This window comes from Saccopteryx bilineata, chromosome 4, assembly GCF_036850765.1.
Source record: "Saccopteryx bilineata isolate mSacBil1 chromosome 4, mSacBil1_pri_phased_curated, whole genome shotgun sequence".
Classification (NCBI taxonomy): Eukaryota; Metazoa; Chordata; class Mammalia; order Chiroptera; family Emballonuridae; genus Saccopteryx; species Saccopteryx bilineata.
In genome coordinates this window covers 153,868,503-153,888,554 of record NC_089493.1, presented here as the reverse complement: position 1 = coordinate 153,888,554, position 20,052 = coordinate 153,868,503, and the positions used below count along the sequence as shown (strand labels likewise).

Here is a 20,052-nt window from a genome sequence, read left to right as displayed (position 1 = left end):
TGGCACACTTTTTCTCCTATACACACATGTTCAGATCTCGGGTTCTGGGAGAAGTGAGCTCCCCTGTGGTCAGGAGATTCAGGCAGTCTTTGGAGGTGCCCATGTGGCGGGAAACTGGTCTCCAGCCAACATCCATGGACAAACTGAAACCTACTACATACTACATAGGTGAATTTAGAAGCATATCCTCCCCAAGTTGAGCCTTCAGAAGAGACTACAGTTCCAGCAGAAGCTTGAATGCTGCCTCATGAAAGACTTTAGCCAGAACCACCTCAGCTGTCTCCAGATTCTGGCTCGCAGAAACTCTGCAGTGAGTTTTTCTTAAGCTGTTTACTTTTAAGAAAATTTGTTATGTAGAAGATAATTCATACAGCAAGGTCTGTACTTGAGTTTCTGCTCAACCACTTTCTAACAGATTCAGGACAAGATGAATAAGTTCATGAATGCCTAATCCTATTTTACAAATGAAAAGGGGAAGCCAAAAGGAATGAAAAGAAGTGGCTTATGAGGCATTTAGATACAGAGGAGTTACATGACTTTTCTAGGCTTAACTATTTAGAAAAGGAGCCAGGACCAAAGCTTCATGTGCTATTATCATTAGACAGTCACTCCATGTTTCAGAAAAATAGACTGCAGGTAAATGATGGATTGTATATGGTTAACTAAAAGAGAGCTGTATTTCCCCTAAGGCACATGGCAAATGTGAAATAAAGGCAAGAGGGTCAGAGTTGTCCCAACTCAGCTTTCACATTATAGAGCTGACATAGAGCCAGACTCCCTCCTTCTGCTCTTTGTTGCTCTGCCAGTCCTCCTGACACTGAGACCAAGCACATGGGCACCCAGCCAGGTGACTAACACCATCTCTGCACCCAAACCACCTACAACAGGCAAATAGCTCCTTTCTTTAAAACCTTGCTAGGCAAGTTGTCATCAGTATCTTTAAACTACAAATACTCTTTTGTTATGCAATTTTTTAATTTTAATTTTTATTTTTTTTTTAAATTTTTATTTATTTATTTATTTATTTTTTACAGAGACAGAGAGTGAGTCAGAGAGAGAGATAGACAGGGACAGACAGACAGGAACGAAGAGATGAGAAGCATCAATCATCAGTTTTTCGTTGCGACACCTTAGTTGTTCATTGATTGCTTTCTCATATGTGCCTTCACCGCGGGCCTTCAGCAGACTGAGTCACCCCTTGCTGGAGCCAGCGACCTTGGGCTCAAGCTGGTGGGATTTTTTGCTCAAACCAGATGAGCCCACGCTCAAGCTGGCGACCTTAGGGTCTCGAACCTGGGTCTTCTGCATCCCAGTCCGACGCTCTATCCACTGCGCCACTGCCTGGTCAGGCGTTATGCAATTTTAGTAAAAAAAAAAAGGTTGTCAGGAGAGAAAAAAAGGCTAAGAGTATTTTGAGCCAACAAGGGCAGACCATTTGGGCAACAGTAATTAATCTCAATGGGGTTTCAACATTTTTAATTAATTTTTTTTCCTTGAAGAAGTACTTTTATAAACAGTTGAGGGAAAACTTCTACTTTCCCCTCAACCTCAGTCTACTGATAGGGGATAAAATGATATTTTAAAATGCTGAAAATGAATCAGATAAATAAAAATGTGTATGTTGACTCAAACTGGAAGGGAAAATGAAAACAAATAGTTGTGTTGGAATGGTAGGATCATTTCTTTTTCTATTCTTAGTTTTGTTTCTGATTAAAAATGTTTATAAATAATAACCAAAACATTGTACATATACTATGTGGTAATATTTTAGATATAATTTATATTATATATTTACATAATTTAAATTTAAAAATTCAAATTTTATACAATGTCTGTCTTGACCAAATTTGATTTAATAGATCTTTTGGATTTAAATAATAACTAGTTATGGTTTAGTTTCTCACCCTTCATGTGTTAAGATTCTTTAGCCATAAGCAACAGCAACTAACTCTGGCTACTTCTGAAACAAGGAGAATGTATTGGAAGAGTATGGGGGGGGGGAGTACAGGACCCGAAGGGAAGCCTTAGAGAAGCAAGGAGCAGGGAGCCACTGTGAGTGTCCCGACTCCCCACTCCACTGAGCATAACCCTGCCACTGGAGGAAGTGAACACTCACCAACTATTTGTTTTTTCTGTGTTCAGCCCCTGGGTCTAAGATACAAAGCCTTGCAGGATGAGATTTTGCCTGTGCCAAGGTATAATGTCCTGAGCTGATGGACTAAAGAGGGAGCTAAAAGGGCTTTCCAGGTCCCTTCCATTTCCATGTAGGAGAGCAGAGCATGTGGAGGATGCCAGCTCACCAATGCAGGCCTCAGCTGTGGATGGATAGCCTCCGTAAAGGAGATGAGAACACTGATTGGAAGGCTGCGTCCACTAAATTGTAGATCTGTTCTTACCACTGAATGAGAAGTTGTGAGGGCATGAACTGTCTTCCTGCGGTGTTTTAGATGGACACCCACACATCTTTCATGATCAACCACCAGCAAAGACATGCTTTGGGCCTGATATTTTCTTGTGATGCTTTATATAACTTGATCTAATATCTACACTCACATTACATGAATCAAATCCAACCCTCTTTTAAACATATCTCACATTCATTACCAATGGCTAGTATTATGTTTCTAGGTCATTCTATCCCAGTCACTCTATCCGTTTGCCTTTTTTTGTGTGTGTCTGAGAGAGATAGAAAGAGAGACAAATAGGGACAGACAGACAGGAAGGGAGAGAGATGAGAAGCATCAAGTCTTTGTTGAGGCACTTTAGTTGTTCATTGACTGCTTTCTCATATGTGCCTTGACCGGGGGGGGGGGCTACAACCTGAGCCAGTGACCCCTTGCTCAAGCCAGTGACCTTGGGATTCAAACCAGCTACTGTGGGGTCATGTCTATGATCCCACACTCAAGCCAGTGAGTCCAGTCCATGCTCAAGCAGGTGACCTTGGGGTTTTGAACTTGGGTCCTCTGTGTCCCAGTCCAATGCTCTATCCACTGCACCACCCCCTGGTCAGGCTTCTTTTTGCCTCCTTTTGATGGCCCACTCTGCTTTCCCTGAAATGTTCTGTATTAGTAGTATAAGCTACGTTATATATATGCACATACACTTTTTTCCATATCTCTGCAATCCCTGACTTTGATAACTGCCAGACTTCTTTTCAGGCCGACTCCTGGAATGATTTGTAGAACCCCATCTAAATTATAATCTGGCTCAAACTGCCCAGGACTGATAGTTCCATTTAGTTATGCACTCATTGATTGCTTCTTGTATGTGCCCTGATGGGGGATCAAACCCTTGACTTCTGGTGTGCTAGGTTGATGCTTTATTCACTGAGCCACCTGGCTAGGGCAAACCACAGTCTTAAGAGATTAATTCCACATGGCTTTCAGACAAAAGTCGTTTAACTGTGTTTCTGATAGAGGTGAAAGTGTCAAAAATTTTATTAACATTCAGTTTTAAAAGCTTTATACCCATGGCATACCAAGATATAAAAGTGCTGCTTCTTAAAAAAGTTACCCTTTGAGATTGGTCCTTGGTTTAGAAGTTGCGGAGCTTCTGCATTTTTATGTTAAGTGCTTTAAGAATACATGATCTTGGTCCCGGGATGGTAACATTGTGTCATTTTCTTCTTCCTTCAGGGAAGAGAGACACTATTATACCTCTAGGCTCTCAACACTTATCACTACATATTTGACTCCTTAAAGCCTTCTGTAGATGAGCACTTACTCTAAATTAGCCTCGAGGCTCCCTCAGAGGAGAACTAGAAGAAGGGAAGCATTGAAATATTTGCAAGATGAATCTTAAATGCAGGGTTTTTTTCTTGTGTGTAATAAAACATACACATTATAATATTTAACATCTTTTGTCATTTTTGAGTGAACAGCACCATGGCATTAAGTACATTCACACTGCTATGCAACCACCACCATCCATCTCAGAACTTTTTCATCTTTCCAAACCACAACTCTGTACCCATTAAGCACCCTCTGTATCACTCTCCCACTCAGCCCCTGGAAACCAGCACTTCACTTTCTGTCTCCATGAGTTTGACTACTCTAGGTCTTTCATGTGAGTGGAATTATATAGTATTTGTCCTTTTGTGTCTGGCTTATTTTTAAATGCAGTTTTGATATAGAACAGTAGCCACACTGTGAATAAGGGTACAATGAGTGTAGCTGTTACTTCTAGATCAGAAGTCTTTAACCTTGAGCCCTTAGATGAGTTGTTTGGATCCAAACTCTCTTTAAGGGACAAGTCTTCTAAATTATAAGGTTTTCATAAGGGCTTTAAATTCAAAAGATGCTAATCACTGTTCTCTGCTTTCTCTTGGTCCCAAACCAAGATTTGCTGCCTCTGGTTAGCAACAACCACCATCCTGGGTGATGTTTATTGTATGAATTAACTTTGCCACCTACTAGAGTATCACTCACTCTGTAAACCCCTAGTCCCATGTTTATCTGGCCACTTAAGTACTTTGAGCTCACCTTCCTCATATGAAAAACATCTAGCAAAAGTACAAATCAAAACTACGACCACTTCATATACATTAGGATGGCTATAATAAAAAAAAAAAAAGCAAGTATTGGTTGAGAAATGGGAACACTTGCACACTGCTGGTGGGAATGTAAAATGATGTATCCACTATGGAGTATATGTATCCACTAATTTAGGTGGCTCATCAAAAATTAAAAATAGAATTATCATATTATCCAGCAATTCCACTTCTGAATTTATACCCAAAAGAATTGAAAGCAGGAACTTGAATAGACATTTGTACACCCATACACATAGCAACAGTATTCTGTTACAGTCAAAAAGTAAAACAACCCAAATATCCATTGATGGATATAAATTGATAAATAAATGTGGTATATTCATACACTGAAATATTCTGTAGCCTTAAAAAGGGAACTCATTTTGACATATACTACAATATGGATGAACCTTAAAGACATTATGCCAAATGAAATAAACAGTCACAAAAGGAAAAGTAATATATGATTTCACTTAAATGAAGTACAGTGTGTCCGTGAAGTCATGGTGCACTTTTGACCGGTCACAGGAAAGCAACAAAAGACAATAGAAATGTGAAATCTGCACCAAATATTGATAACAGGAAAACCCTCGCAGTTTCTGTAGGATGATGTGGCAGCATGTGTGCATGCGCAGATGATGATGTAACACTGTGTATACAGCGGAGCAGCCCTCGGCCATGCCAGTTGAGAAGTGGACGGTACAGAGGAAAGTTCAGTGTGTTCTGTGGCTTGCTGAATTTGAATCTGTGACCAAAGTACAACGTGAATATTGGCACGTTTATACCGAAGCACCACCACATAGGAATAACATTACTGGTGGGATAAGCAGTTGAAGGAAACCAGCAGTTTGGTGGAGAAACCCCGTTCTGGTAGGCCATCAGTCAGTGATGAGTCTGTAGAGGCTATACAGGATAGCTACCTAAGGAGCCCTAGAAAATCTGTGCGTGAGCCCACATCGAACTGCACTGAATAGTATGACACTGGGAGAGTTTTCCTTTTATTTGGTGAAGCTTTCACATTTCTATTGTCTTTTGTTGCTTTTCTGTGACAGGTCAAAAGTGCACCATGACTTTACAGACACACTGTACTTAGAACAGTCAAATTTACAGGGAGAGAAAGTAGAATGGTGGTTACCAGGGCCTGGGGGAAGGGAATGGAGAGTTGGTGTTTAATGGATACAGAGATTTGATTTGGGAAGATGAGAAAGTTCTGAGATGAATGGTGGTGACAGTTGCGCAGCAAAATGAATGTACTTAATGCCACGAAACTGTCACTTAAAAGTTGGTTAGAATGGTCAATTTTGTGTTATGCATATTTTACCACAATAAAAAAAACATTTAAAAAAATGTCTAATGTTATCTGATCATTACTACTGGCTCCTGCAGAGAAATTAGAAGCCTTTTGTAGAATTTATCCCCAAGCACCATATTCTAGAAAGAGACCAAGTGCAGTAAACAACAAAACGGTTTTTCAGGAGCTGGGCTTGCCTTAGTTGTCTGTGTTTTTTAATAAAGAGCCGCTGTAGCATCTCATCACCTTCTACACTACTGCCCTCCCCTCAAAAGAGTCAAGGAGGAAAAAAAGAGTAAAATTTGAAGCCAGAAGCAACAGGAAAAGCCTCTAAGGCAGTGGTTCTCAAAGTGTGTGCCAGGGCACACTGGTGCACCCTAGAAGATTTCCAGGTGCGCCCTATGGTATTCCAGAGAAATATGTGCCTGTTGGGGGCCAAAATACCAACAGGGTTTTTGAAGTTTAGATTTTGGGGGACAGAGGTGTGCAGAATTGGCTGTAAACTGATAATCTGCCCAACCCCCCACCTCACTTGCTGATTAGGTTGCAAAAGGCTGTTAAGCTGTGGCGCTGGATTGTCTACACCACCCCCTATGTTCCCAGAAAGACTGGAGGCAAATTTCTTCTATCCTTTATTTGGTGTCAAATTAAGATGATATGTATGGTGGGGGTTTTCTGCACTCAACACAATTAAGAGTAAAAAGAGAGGAATTCTTCAATGTATTGAAAAGTTTGCCTTTCAAATATATGCCCAAACATTGAAAAAACTGCTAGGACACATCAGGCTCATGTTTCTCATAAGCACAAGAATGAAAAAACTTAAAACATTGGTGTGAGACCTGCCGAATTTACTAAATCTTACTAAGAATGTATCTATATATATAAAAGGATAACTTTTTTGTAGTTTTTAAAAAATTTTAACCCCTCTTTTTTATGAATTCTAAAAAGCATAACAAAAAATGTAACAAAAATATTTTTTAATGTCAGAATAAATTTGATTTTGTCGTATTTATTTCATTTAATTATCATAAAAGCATGCTTGGACTTTATATTTTTTTCTTTAATATTTGACTTTATTATTATAACATATTTCTCAGAAATCTGTATATAGTGCACCTACAATTATTTGTAGGATTTTAAATGTGCCCTGACTTCAAAGAGTTTGAGAACCACTGCTCTATGGAATTAAAAAAGTTTTCAGAAACCAGAAAGCCCTACACTATGGCGAGGAGAGAGACTTGGAGACCGAGAAAAGCCCACCTGGGTGATTACAGCCTCACAGCAGCAGCAAGGGGCACCTGCTAGGTGGCCCCCTGCTGAGGTGACCCCCCCCAGGAGGTATGAACACTCCTTTATACTTGAAGTCACCTACCTCAGAAAAGTGGTTCTCAAGAATGCTCAGCGCAGTCATGGCAACCTGATGGTTCTCATGCAATTGTAAAGCCTTGATCCTATCCACCCCACCGAGTTCCTCTATCAGCAGACACAGACTCTCTTTCTCAGAAAGCTTCTCCGCTACCTGGGAGTAGTGGAGAGACAGACAGACCCTGGGTAGGAGCTGAGGACAGGAGCTTGCCAGCGTACAATATCTCTTTTGCTGAATATACTGCCATCCATAAATATATCACAACCACTATTTAGTAGATATCACCTTCCTAATGAATGGAAATTATTTTAATAGCAGTTCACAGAATGTTCAAGTAATGCTACCTTAATGCAGATGTTCTGGCCCTGCACTCCTGGCAGACCTTGAAAGGTAAGACAGGAGACCCTTGGTCACAAAAGCCACACCACAGCAAATAATGAAGTCTCAGGAAACAAGCAATGTGAGAGGGTCTAATCTGATGCTGGCCACCAGATTTATGACCTGGGGCCGTTCACTCACTCATACACGTGTACATATGTGCTTGGTGAGGCACACAAAACATACATATGTGATTTAGAGAAAGAAGGCCTTTCATAACTCACACTGTCAGGGGGGACAAGTGAATAATTGTTACAATATAGAAAGTATTGATATAATATGGTAAATGATCAGAGGTTTAAATTATAGAAGGCTTGGAAAGTAACACTAGTTCTTAATGAACAATACTGTGCCAAGTCAGTCATCGGGTCAAGACATCCCCAAAAGATAGAATGGCAAAGACAGTGTTTTGAAGGAAAAAGGGCCACGTGTTAGGAGAAAAGGACCTTGTTCAGCTAAACAGCAGATCTGAGGGAAGTGGAGGAAGATGAAATACTTTGCTGTCATATCCTGATGGGCTCTACTCGCTATTTTGTGAGCAGTAATAAGACTTCCTATGGGTCAAATTAAACATTCTTTGGGCCACAGTATTTACCTGGTGACAGTTTGCCCTGTATGTCTGAACCTCAGTACCCTCTAGTCCAGTGGTCAGCAAACCGCAGCTTGCGAGCCACATGCAGCTCTTAGATTGAGGACATTTTTAGCAAAGGTCGTTTAGGAGTATCCTAATTAAGTTAATAACCTAATGTATCTACCTATATAGTTTAAGTTTAAAAAATTTGACTCTCAAAGAGATTTCAATCATCGTACTATTGATATTTAGCTCTGTGGACTAATGAGTTTGCCGACCACTGCTCTAGTCCTATGAGTTACTGGATTTGAGTAAAGAAAGCAGGGTAGTAATCAACATGCTAGGTTAGTCTGAGAAGGGACACTGGGCTGTGGGCAGCAGGAGCCTGGGCAAAGGATTCTGAATCTTGACAGCAAATGGTTCCAAAGTTACTTCAAAGAACCGCTGCTGCCCATCCAAAGTTTTTCCTGTCTCATCAGGATCTTTCTAATTTACTATCCTAAGTGCCTCTGTCTGATACAGGGGCTTCACTGGTCCATCTGATATGATTTACCCAGAGTCTTCCAAGAAAGAATTCCATGTATTAATTTAAATGAAGCAGATGAAGTTAAATTTCTATAGCCTAAATTTGTTTTCCCAAATTTGTTATCTCCAGCATAGTTTACTGGCCACCCAGTCTCTGCTCCCTGTGTGATCTGCTCCAAGTCCCAGTGTCCAGTGGGCTGTGTTTCAAATCTGTTCTTGACTCAGGTCAGTTCTTCCCAGGACACTTGCATGAAATGGTTACTTAAGTGAGTTTTCAGAAGGAGTGCCCTGGTGTTACTCTGAAACTTTTCAAATGGCTTAGTTGTAGATAAAAAGGACCTAAACCAAGATGGCCCCAGGTGATCCCTGCCTCATGGCATTCATGCCCCTGTGTTGGTGTGAGTGTTAAATAGGCTGATCTGTAAAACCAATAGGATGTGGGTGAAATGAACTGCTTCACAGGTCATGAAAGACACAGGGCTCCTACCTTGCTTCCTTAGATTACTTGCTCCAGAGGAAGCCAGCTGCTGTAATGTACAGACACTCAAGTGGTCCTCTGGAGAGGTCCATGTGGTGAGAACAACTTGGCAGGCACCTGAGTGAACCATCTTGGAAGCCGATCCTCCAGCCTCCATCAAACGTTCAGATGAGACTGAAGCCCCCAATTGATATCTTGAATCTCATGAGAGGTGCTGAGCCAGAACCATCCAGCTAAGCTGTCCCAGACTTCCAACCCCATAATAAACTATGTGAGATAATAGTCTGTTTTAAGTCACCAACGGGTAATTTGTTATGCAGCAATATAGAACTGAGACAAATAGTTTAAAATATTGCCTTAATGTACCTTTCTTTCAGAAATAACTTTTCTAGAATTCTAATTCAAGGCTTTGTAGTCTATTTCCCAAGCCCTACCTTTGAATGAAAAAGGAATTCTAGTCTGGCCTCTTCACATAGATCCCTGCTAACATCTTGCTGCTCCTTCAAGTATATCCTATGTTTTAGCCTTCTAAAAGAGCCAGTGATGTAGCTTACTATTTTTTTTTTGTCCATCTCACTCATTTCAAAGTCCTCACAGACTGATGTGACCTAGCTCCTGGGTGCCTATGTCCTATCTCCCACCACCTTGCATCCCTTCATTCTGCTGTGGTCACACCCCTCCTTGTTCTTCCTAGATTGTTCTTCCCCAGATAGTCACAAGACACTCACTTCTCTGAGGTCTTTGCTCAAATTGTATTCCTCAGAGGAGTTTCTCCGGACTACTGCATGTGAGAGATCACCTTCCCCTCCCGACTTGGAGCCATCAGTGACTACCTCTTTGTCAGATATATTTGCCCATAACTCCCTAACTCCCTACCTGATGTGTCTATTTCCTTCCCACTATGACTGAGATCTATGAGAGCCAGGACTTTGCTCTGCCATTGAGGAGCCACTGAGCCATTTCACTCACAAGTGTTGTAAAGTACCAAAGGCTACAGAATTAATATTAATATTTTGGGAGGCTTGAGAAACATTTTGTTGATTTGGGTTAAGATATGCAGAGAAATTGTGAGAATAGTCTCTGTACTGTGTGATTGGCATAATCAGGATGGCCCTTGGCATTGTGTTGTAAATGCAAAGGGGAGGAAAACATGGATCCCAGACATTCCACTATACCTGTGGGGTAAAGGGTGAATGGCTAGCCAGGTACAGGGAGAGAAAAGCCAAAATAAACCTTTTCTCATAGCAATGAGCCATTTGCGGGCATTTGTCCCCACCGAAACTACCTCTCCTATGTAAATGCATGTGGTTAACACGTGTGACTCAGGACAGAGAGATAGCAGATAAACACTAGATAATATAGGAATGCCTTTTAATATGTAAAGAGACGTCTTTCTACCATTGTATTGGCTTGTAAACTTTGTTTTCGCCAAAAGGATGTATGGCTTGCAAATTGAACGTGGCCCTATCATTTTAAAGGACATATGACTATAACCAATAGTGGTAAGGGGCTCCTAATTGCAATTTTTGCTTCTGTACTTCCCACTTACAAAACTAAAAAAACTAAGTAGAACAAAGGGCCGGCGCACGCTTTCCTTCAGAATTCTGTCGGAGTAGCCGCAGCTTGGCCAAGCTAGACAATAAAGCTTTGATGTGTAACCAACGGACCTTGTTCCTGTCTTCAATGTTTCGGGTCCCTCCAAATTAGGCTTAACACCATGTCCTGAGCATTTAAAACAGTGCTGGGCACAGGACACTCATCTGAGAAAATGAAGATGCTGTACCTTCTTTAAAAGGCCTCTTGTTATTGTTATCCAGAAGATGTATGCACACAGGGAAGAGAGGGGAGTTAGGAAGAAAGAGAATCCTATTTGGGTTTTCAGAACCAAATTAAATGTCTTAAATTTGGAGACTGCTGTTTAGAAACCAATCTGTTAAGAACAGTTTACCTGGAGGAGGAAAGAGATGATGTCAAGGATGACAATGACACATTTGGTGTCTGGGACAGTAAGGAGGTTCACCAGTGGCTCCAAGACTCCAGATTGAACAAGTTGCATCAACTGGTTCAAGCTGCTCCCACTTGTGAAGTTAGCCACTACCCAGATAGCCTCTTTCTGGACTTTAAAATCTCCCTGCAGAAAGAGAATGTTTATATTCTTCATAGATCCTGAAGAACTTAAATATAGTGATGTTAACCAGTTCCAAGGTATGCTGGGGAAGCCAGGACTATATGTGCAACTTACACAGGCTATCCTGTGGACTTGCCTCTAGATCATGAGCAGAATACATCTTTGAGAAGCCATGGAGGCAGGCAGACTCATGTGGGGTTTTAAAAGGAGGTTCTGGCCCTGGCCGGTTGGCTCAGTGGTAGAGCATCGGCCTGGCGTGTAGGAGTCCAAGGTTTGATTCCCGGCTGGGGCACACAGGAGAGGTGCCCATCTTCTTCTCCACCCCTCCCCCTCTTCTTCCACTCTGTCTTTCTCTTCCCCTCCCGCAGCCGGGGCTCCATTGGAGCAAGGTTGGCCCAGGCATTGAGGATGGCTCCATGGCCTCTGCCTCAGGTGCTAGAATAGCTCTGGTTGCAGCAGAGCGAAGCCCCAGATAGGCAGAGCATCGCCCCCTGGTGGGCGTGCCGGGTGGATCCTAGTCGGGCGCATGCAGGAGTCTGTCTGACTGCTTCCCCATTTCCAATTTCAGAAAAATTAAAAAAAAAAGAAAAAGAAAAAAGGAGGTTCTAAGTTCAAACAGATTCATTTCATTAACTTGGGGGAGGGGGGGAGATGAACCAACATAAACCAACCCAGGTAATCAATACAGATTAGGAATTATGCTTGGAAGTTTAGACTATAGTGGCCTATGTTTACGTTTCTAGTCTTGCTGCCCTATTAAAACTTTGGATAAGAGGCTTCACAGCTACAATGTTAAGCACAAAGATGTGATCTTTGCGGTGAAGACAGCCCAGAGGTTACAGTGGGAGGCGACTGAAATATCACTCGATACATCTGATGCATTTGTAAAAAGTACTTGGCCCAGAGATATGGGAGTGATTTATCACGAGGCCTTCTATCCCTGGGCAGAAGGAGTTATTCCTGTTTTGTGGCCAGCAAAAACTGGGACCTCAGTTTAAAACAAAAATAAAAAACCAAATAGCTTATAGCTCCAATCAAGTTCTACTTCAAAAGGCACAGTTTGAAATAAGATTACTTCTCGAGTCCTGACTGGATGTTTCTGATTAGAATATGCGCAGTAGAACGTAGGACAGTACGCGTCTGACAGGCTGGAAGATGCTATGGTTTGGGTTGTACACCTGGCCTAGTTTTTCATACTTAATGAAAACCTGGGAACCCACCATCCAACCACAGAACAGAAACACCTAAGCAGAAAAGCACAGCTCATCCATCAAAGGGGGGTGGGGGTGGGGAATGAAATGCTGATGAAAGGAGCTGTCCTGGGAAGGGAAGTGGAGTCAGGAGACAGGGGAAGCTTTATTGTATTTCAACTTTTATATTTGGATTTTCTGTGTATGTTACTACTTTAATTAATGTGATTTTTATACATTCTTCAGTGTATAATATCAGCATAACCGGTTATGTTTTTCCTTCTAAAACAAAACCTCTTTCCTCTTTTGGCAAGTAGGGAGTACTGGGCACATTCTTTTAACACTATCTAACAGCTCAGGATTATGCTGGAGAGTTGAGCTGTGGGGCTACCTTTTCATTAAATGATACTTGTTCAGTCTTCTAAATTTTCTATGAGCCATTCAAAGTGGGGCCCTGTTTATTTGTTTGGGAGAGCCGGGAAACTAATGTTTTACAGTTTTGATGGAGGTCTTAATAATTTGCTTTTGAGCCTGCGCCTGGATTCCTGAAGGAGTTTAATAAAGGGCCAGTTAGAAAGTAGCCTTCTGTCATGGACACTGAGTGTGCCACTTACATTTTTTAGCAGAGACACCAAGGGGGGCAGAATGTTGCAGGTGATCAGCTGCTGGATGTGTTGGTAGGGCCCAGCAGCCTTGTTGCTCAGGGCCCAGGCTGATTCCTTCTGGATGCAGGACTTGTGGTACAGCAGGAGCCCAGGCAGCATGCTCAGGATGCCCGCATCAATAGCCACCTGGGTCTGGCAATCTGTTTCTGCGACGACGTTCCCCATGGTCTGAAGAGGTGGGGTCTGGAAGAACAAGGCTAGAAGTGTAACCGAATATTGCAAATTTATCACAGGGGAAGGTGACAATCACATCAAGATCTGTGCCCTTCCAAACATCAGTTGTGCTATGATGACGGCTCTCTGGAAGCCTGTGAGCAGTGATGATATCCATGCCCCTTATTTATTTTAATTTTTAATTTTAATTTAATTTAATTAATTAATTTATTTTTTGTATTTTTCTTAAGTTGGAGACAGGGAGGCAGTCAGACAGACTCCCGCATGCGCCCGACTGGGATCCACCCAGCATGCCCACCAGGGGGCGTTGCTCTGCCGCAATCAGAGCCATTCTAGTGCCTGAGGCAGAGGCCACAGAGCCATCCTCAGCTCCCGGGCCAACTTTGCTCCAATGGAGCCTTGGCTGCGGGAGGGGAAGAGAGAGAGAAGAAGGAGAGGGGGAGGGGTGGAGAAGCAGATGGGCGCTTCTCCTGTGTGCCCTGGCTGGGAATTGAACCCGGGACACCTGCATGCCAGGCCAACGCTCTACCACTGAGCCAACCAGCCAGGGCCTATTTTTTTTTAATAAATAAATTTTTATTTTAATGGGGTGACATCAATAAATCAGGGTACATATATCCAAAGAAAACATGTCTAGGTTATCTTGTCATTCAATTCTGTTGTATACCCATCACCCAAAGTCAGATTGTCCTCCGTCACCTTCTATCTAGTTTTTTTGTGCTCCTCCCCCACCCCCTCCCCCTCTCCCTTCTTCCCTCCCCCCGCCCCCCATAACCACCACACTCTTGTCCATGTCTCTTAGTCTCGTTTTTATGTTCCACCAATGTATGGAATCCTGCAGTTCTTGTTTTTTTCTGATTTACTTATTTCACTCCGTATAATGTTATCAAGATCCCACCATTTTGTTGTAAGTGATCCGATGTCATCATTTCTTATGGCTGAATAGTATACCATGGTGTATATGTGCCACACCTTCTTTATCCAGTCTTCTATTTTTTTTTTTTTACAGTGATTAAAGCCTTTAAGCAAACTCTTGGCCAGTACAGCAAGAATCCATAAAAGAGTAGTGTCCTTAACATGTTCACCAAGTCCAAGTTGGTCCCAACACCATGCCAAATCCCTGAAAAATGCAACCCAACCCCAGTTCAGTCTGTTATGAGCTGTCACTAGGAGCAGGAGTCCAGGACAAGTCCACCTCCAGGACAAGTCCACCTCCAGGAAAAGTCCGCATGGCATTGGAATTGTCACAATTCTATACTTTGCAGCTCACATCCAAGTCCCAATGACTGCTGCTTCTAGCTGGTAATGATTCAGGTAGAGTGGAAAAGCCATCTGCAGCATTTGTGGAGATGGAGCTTCTGTTCTCCTCTGCCTGGAGAGATGAGACCAGGTTGCTTTTCCCTGGAGTTCTGCGACTGTGGCTTGGTAAAGAGAACCTTGGGATACACTAAGCTGGGTGGCAAAGGTAGATTCATAATAGAATTTGGCAAAAGGGGGAAAGAGAGCTCTAAATTAGGAGAAGGTCCCAGCCTGAAATATGAGTGGGGCATTGAGGTAGGAGGAATAAAGGAAACATTATATATTAAACAAAGCAGCAGAAAATAGGACTATCAAGACCCACAACAGAGATCTTTGAGGGAAGAATAAAAAATCTGACTATTCAGGCAAGACATAGTTAAGTGGCCCTTGTGCAAATGAGATCCGTTTACCTGCTTCTTGGAAGAAATACCCTAGGCTCGTCCACAGTGTCATAGATGGGGCCGACGGCCCTGGGCACCTTCAGCCTTCAGTGGCAAATCCCAGCATTCTGGACAAGGTTAGGTCATAGGTGGCTGGAGCAGGGTTGGAAGAGACTGAACCCTCCTTTAGAGGGTGTCCCTGTTTCCTTCCAGTGTCCCTGTTTCCTCACAGCAGAGGCATGTAAGTCTGGCAGGCTTTAGCTCAATGACCTTCCTTTCCTCTATTGAAGCAGGACCCAGTTGGCATCCTATGAGACCCCTTTGAGGCATTGGAGCCTTTAAGGGCATATCCTAAAAGCTGGTAGTTCCCCTGATCTCTATTGGGCTTTTTCTGCCTCTTGGTATCTTAAAGGCCATTGTCAGAAGATCTCACTGAGGGGTTTGAGGATCCCCATCCATCTATATAAATCTTTTTCATATATCTGGAGCTATTTGGAAAAAGACAAAACAGTGTTATTAGCTGGATCAAATAAAGAAGGTACTAGTTTGCAGGAGAAAAAGATTTGGTGTCTCCTGTTCATCAGCATTCAAAAGATATTAAAAATTTTTTTAGGTAAAAAGCATGATATGGTAGACCCATGGGAGTTCCAGGATATGACTCCCCCCTTTTAAATTTTTTTAAATTGACCTTAAAATATTTGCTGGGTACACTTTAATAATACCTTGACTTTAAAGATTGTAAGAATGACAAAATACAGTAAATGCTTTTGCTCCATATGCAGGAGCATTGTCACTTTAACCAGTTTAGGAAATCCAATAATAGAACAGTGCATACAGACAATGGGCTATAACATGCTTAGCAGCCTCTCCTGTTCTGACAGAGGTTACTATAAATCCAGAATATGTATCAACTGTAACGTGGACATAGGACTGTTTGCCAAATGAAGGTATATGAGTAACATCCATTTGCCAAAGTTGTCCTGGTATGGGTCCTTGAGGGTTAACTCCAAATGAAGGGACAGATTGTAGTATAGGACCCCTTGGACAGGATTTCCCAATCTGCTGTGCTGCTTCCCGAGAAAGTTGAAACTGTTTACACAGGGCTGCAGCGTTCTGGTGATGAATAATAGTATGAGACTGAATTGCTCAATCTGTCATGGTTGCTCCAAATAATTTTCGTTTGGGTAGCTTGATCAACAAGGGCATTCCTAGGTCCTGGCCGGTTGGCTCAGTGGTCGAGCGTCGGCTAGCCAGGGCCTAATTTTTAATTTTTAAATGAGCCAAGTCCTAGCCAATGGCATAAGCATGAGGGAGGGAGTAGAATCTGCTTCCAAATACCTGTTAAATTTAAAAAAAATTTTTGAAGAAAGCAAGGGAGAGAGACAGAGAGAGGGAAGGAGGGAGAGAGCGATATATATATATATATATATATATATATATATATATATATATATATATATATATCTGTTCCTGTATGTGCCCTGAACTGGGGATCAAACACACAACCTTTGTGCATCAGAACGACATGCTCTAACTAGCAGAGCTATCGGGCCAGGGCCATACCCCTTATTAATTCAGCATATCAATGGCTGTTTATATAGCTTAAAGGTAATTGCCAGCCTCCCAGCAGTAGTGGTTCAAGTGGGGATAGAGGTCAAGAGACACCTTTATCAAGAAATAATGGTCTCCCTTTTATATCCCTACATAGGGAAACTGTTCAAGTGATTGTAGTGTTTATAATGTAATGATGTCTATTAAATTTATATTTCGCACCGGAGTCAAATTTTTGTTGTATATATTATCGGAGCTAAGGAGATCCTGATGGCATCTGTTGGTATATTCACAAATCCCCTCTCAGTGACTCTGATGGCTTCCAGGGTGGGTCTACGACTGAACTCCAGACAACTGACCTTGGAGGGCTGACTTTGGATTTGTTTTCTCTGCACTTTAGTGAGAGGTAATAGTTCTAGAACTTTTCTAGCCTATTATGCTGGGCATCAGCTACTCAAGTGAGAGGTAGAAGTAGTGCTATGGACCAAATCACAGCCTTGCAAGGCCTGGTAATTTACCTCCAAACCCCCAGGATAAACAACTTCTTATATACTGTCTTCATACCCTTTATGCTACCTGCACTATCCCCAAAGTGACCTTGGTATCTGAGGAATACTATACTAATCTCAGAACAGACAATCTCTAAGGCCGCCGGGGGGTTGGGGGTGGGGAGAACAGAGCTTGCTAAAGTAAATATGACTCACAACTCTAGTCAGAAGGTCCACACAGAGACAGACAAGACCTGAGACATTTACCAAGACATTGAGTTCTGAGCTGGTCATGAGCTCCACCAGCCTGGGCAGCACCCCCATGTCCATCACTTGGCCAATGCGCTCATTACAGCCCTCGGTGAGGTAGGACAGGGCTCAGCAGGTGTCAGAGAGCACCTTGCTGTCGTGGTGGTGGAGGAGGCAGAAGAGGGTGGGTAACAGTTGCTTCACTGCTTTCTTGCAGGGGTACGGGTTCTTGTTCCGGCACAGATTGGACAGGGTCCATGTGATGTTCCGCAGAAATGTCATCTGTAAAAAGAGACTGCTTCTAGGATCAGGTGGTGCAAAGAAGAAAAAATGCAATGGCACTGTGTCCTTGCCATCTTTGATCAATATTATTGACCAGCATGAACCAAAGAATTTGAGCTACAAACAGGAATTTGTTCTAGGTAGTAATATATATATATCTATTGTCAATATCTGTTGTCACACACACACACACACACACACACATTAGTGACACAGAGAACACGTTGTTTCCTATTTAAATGTTAGATGAGGTTTCCTTATATTCTTCAAAATGTCCTTCCCCACTCGACTCAGTTGATGACCCAATTTTAATGTTTATCGGCAAAACGAAGGTGAAACAGGAGTTTCTTGTTCTTCCTACCAGTCTATACCCAACATGTTGCAAACACATTTCTGATCTTCTATTTGAGGATAAGTCTTCCTGTCTTGCCTCTGAATTCCATCCCTTTTCACCTTTAAAGATTCTGTCCCCAGGACCACCTCTCTCCCCTGGATCACCTCTGCCAGGATAGAGGTACAGTCTGTGATCACCAACCTTTACCCTGGGCACCTTGGCAGCCATCACCTGCTTCTGTTTTGCAGAATCTGTGTGAAGGAGGCATCTGTGTTCCCCATCCACCTTGTAGCTTCCCCTTTGTGCTTCTACTTTGCCTCGTCTGGTTCCTGACCCTACTTCCTTGCAGGTAATGATGAAATCAGCTCCTTCCAAGTCACTAAGTCCTACAGCTGCTTTCTCTACTGTCCCTTTAAGTTGTGTTTAGCAGCCAGTTGCTCCCTTCTTGGCATCTGTGACATTGAACCTGGTATTTTATTGCTGTTTCTTAGTTTTCTCAGCAGGCTCTGACTTCTGTGTGTCAGAGCCCCTAGGACCTGGTCCTGGACTTTCCTCATGCTCTGGGGAGGGATTGCCAAAATTTTCTGTGAAGGGTCAGACAGTAAACATATTTAGCTGTGTGGGCTCACAGGGTCTCTGTTACAACTAGTCAATGCTGCCCTAATGACACTACAGAAGCCACAGACAATATGTATGTAAGTGAACAGGCATGGCTGTGTTCTAATAAAACTGTTACTAAAGCAAGCAGCTGGTCAGGTTGGGTTTGCTGACCTCTACTCTAGTTGATCTTGCCCAACTGGATGACTGTATGGGCACAAGTGTCTAGACTTGCATATCCCTCTGCCTGATGTTTCTCTAGGAGGACAACTTCCCCACTTCTCTAGCAGGACAGTCATCTAAAATAGCCACGTGTAGAACCTGGGGCATCCTTGCTTCTCGCTGTCTCACTTCCGTGTCAAGCACAGCGGCCTCCCAGACCCATCTGCTTCCCCATCTCCCTCTACAGCAACCCTCCAGCAAGCAACCAGAGGGTCTTTCTGAAAGCTTAGATCACTTCACTTCCTGTTTGAACTCCTCCAAAGGCTTCTCTTTGCCACCAGGATGATATCCATGTTTCTTACTCTACCTGCCACATTACACAGCTTCTCCTTGCAAACTTCTTCGATCACACCAGCCTTCTGGTTCAACCATGGCCGGGTTTTTCCAACCTGGAAGGCTGTGTGAATATTTCATTGGCTTTTGGAAGCTAACGTCTCTTCATGTTTGTTTGAGATAAGGCTAGAATCCAAATTTAATTTTTAATCCAGAAAGTCCCCTATTGTCACATCAATCGACTTTGACTAATCTTCAAACCTAAACTTTATTACCGAGGAAAAGAACTGGTAAGCCACTCATTCTCTCTGTGCCCCTTGAATGGTCAGGCTTAGTCATCTAATTCTGCAGGAATGTAAGCTGAGAAAAATCTTAATGGACCTTTTCCAATGCTCTCAAAAGAAAGATCAGCACTACTGCCTGCTGAGGAAAATTTGGATCAATTTCTACCCACAGGGATATTCAGTCCTAGGCCTTGTTTATACTAGGGGCCAGGCAGTGACAACTACCTAGCATTGATTTGGAAATATTGCCTCAATGTCCCCAACTTTGGGAACTTTCCACCAGCTAGGTTTTCTAATGCAAAGACACTCACTGGTATGGTTGATGATATCAGGGCCAGCAGATGTGGGATGGCATTGCTTGAGATGACAAAGTCTCTGAATTCTGGGCCATCACCTACAGATAGATAAGGACAGGGCATTCAAACAGGGAATAAAGAGAATCCTGGGATAAGTGACTCATTTTTAAAAATTTCTGCAAGGGGTGAGAGGCCAAAACGCATTCCCATGTTGGGTAAGTAAGGAGTGTGGTCATGAACTAGATCCTGAGTCTCCAACACGTTGGCTGGGTGGCTAGGGCTGTGTGAGCAGGCACACTCTGCCACAAGCAGGGTCTGCGGACGCATAAGGGGCCAGCCAGCTGGGCCCAGCAGTGCTCTAAATGCTAACAGCATTTTACAGCATGGTTCTCAGGAAGACGGAAGGCTATTGTTAACCAGATTGTCTTCCTAGAAGACTGGCACTCAGAACAGTCTGGGAGATGGATAGGTGTTAGTCATCAGCTATCTGTGACTTAGGC

General features: G+C 42.7%; 1 pseudogene; it reads right to left on the bottom strand.

Annotated features, from left to right (window-relative positions):
* Positions 1-3,560: 3,560 nt before the first annotated feature.
* The window catches only part of LOC136335794 (importin subunit alpha-8-like), a 30,480-nt pseudogene continuing 13,988 nt past the window's right edge, over positions 3,561-20,052 (bottom strand).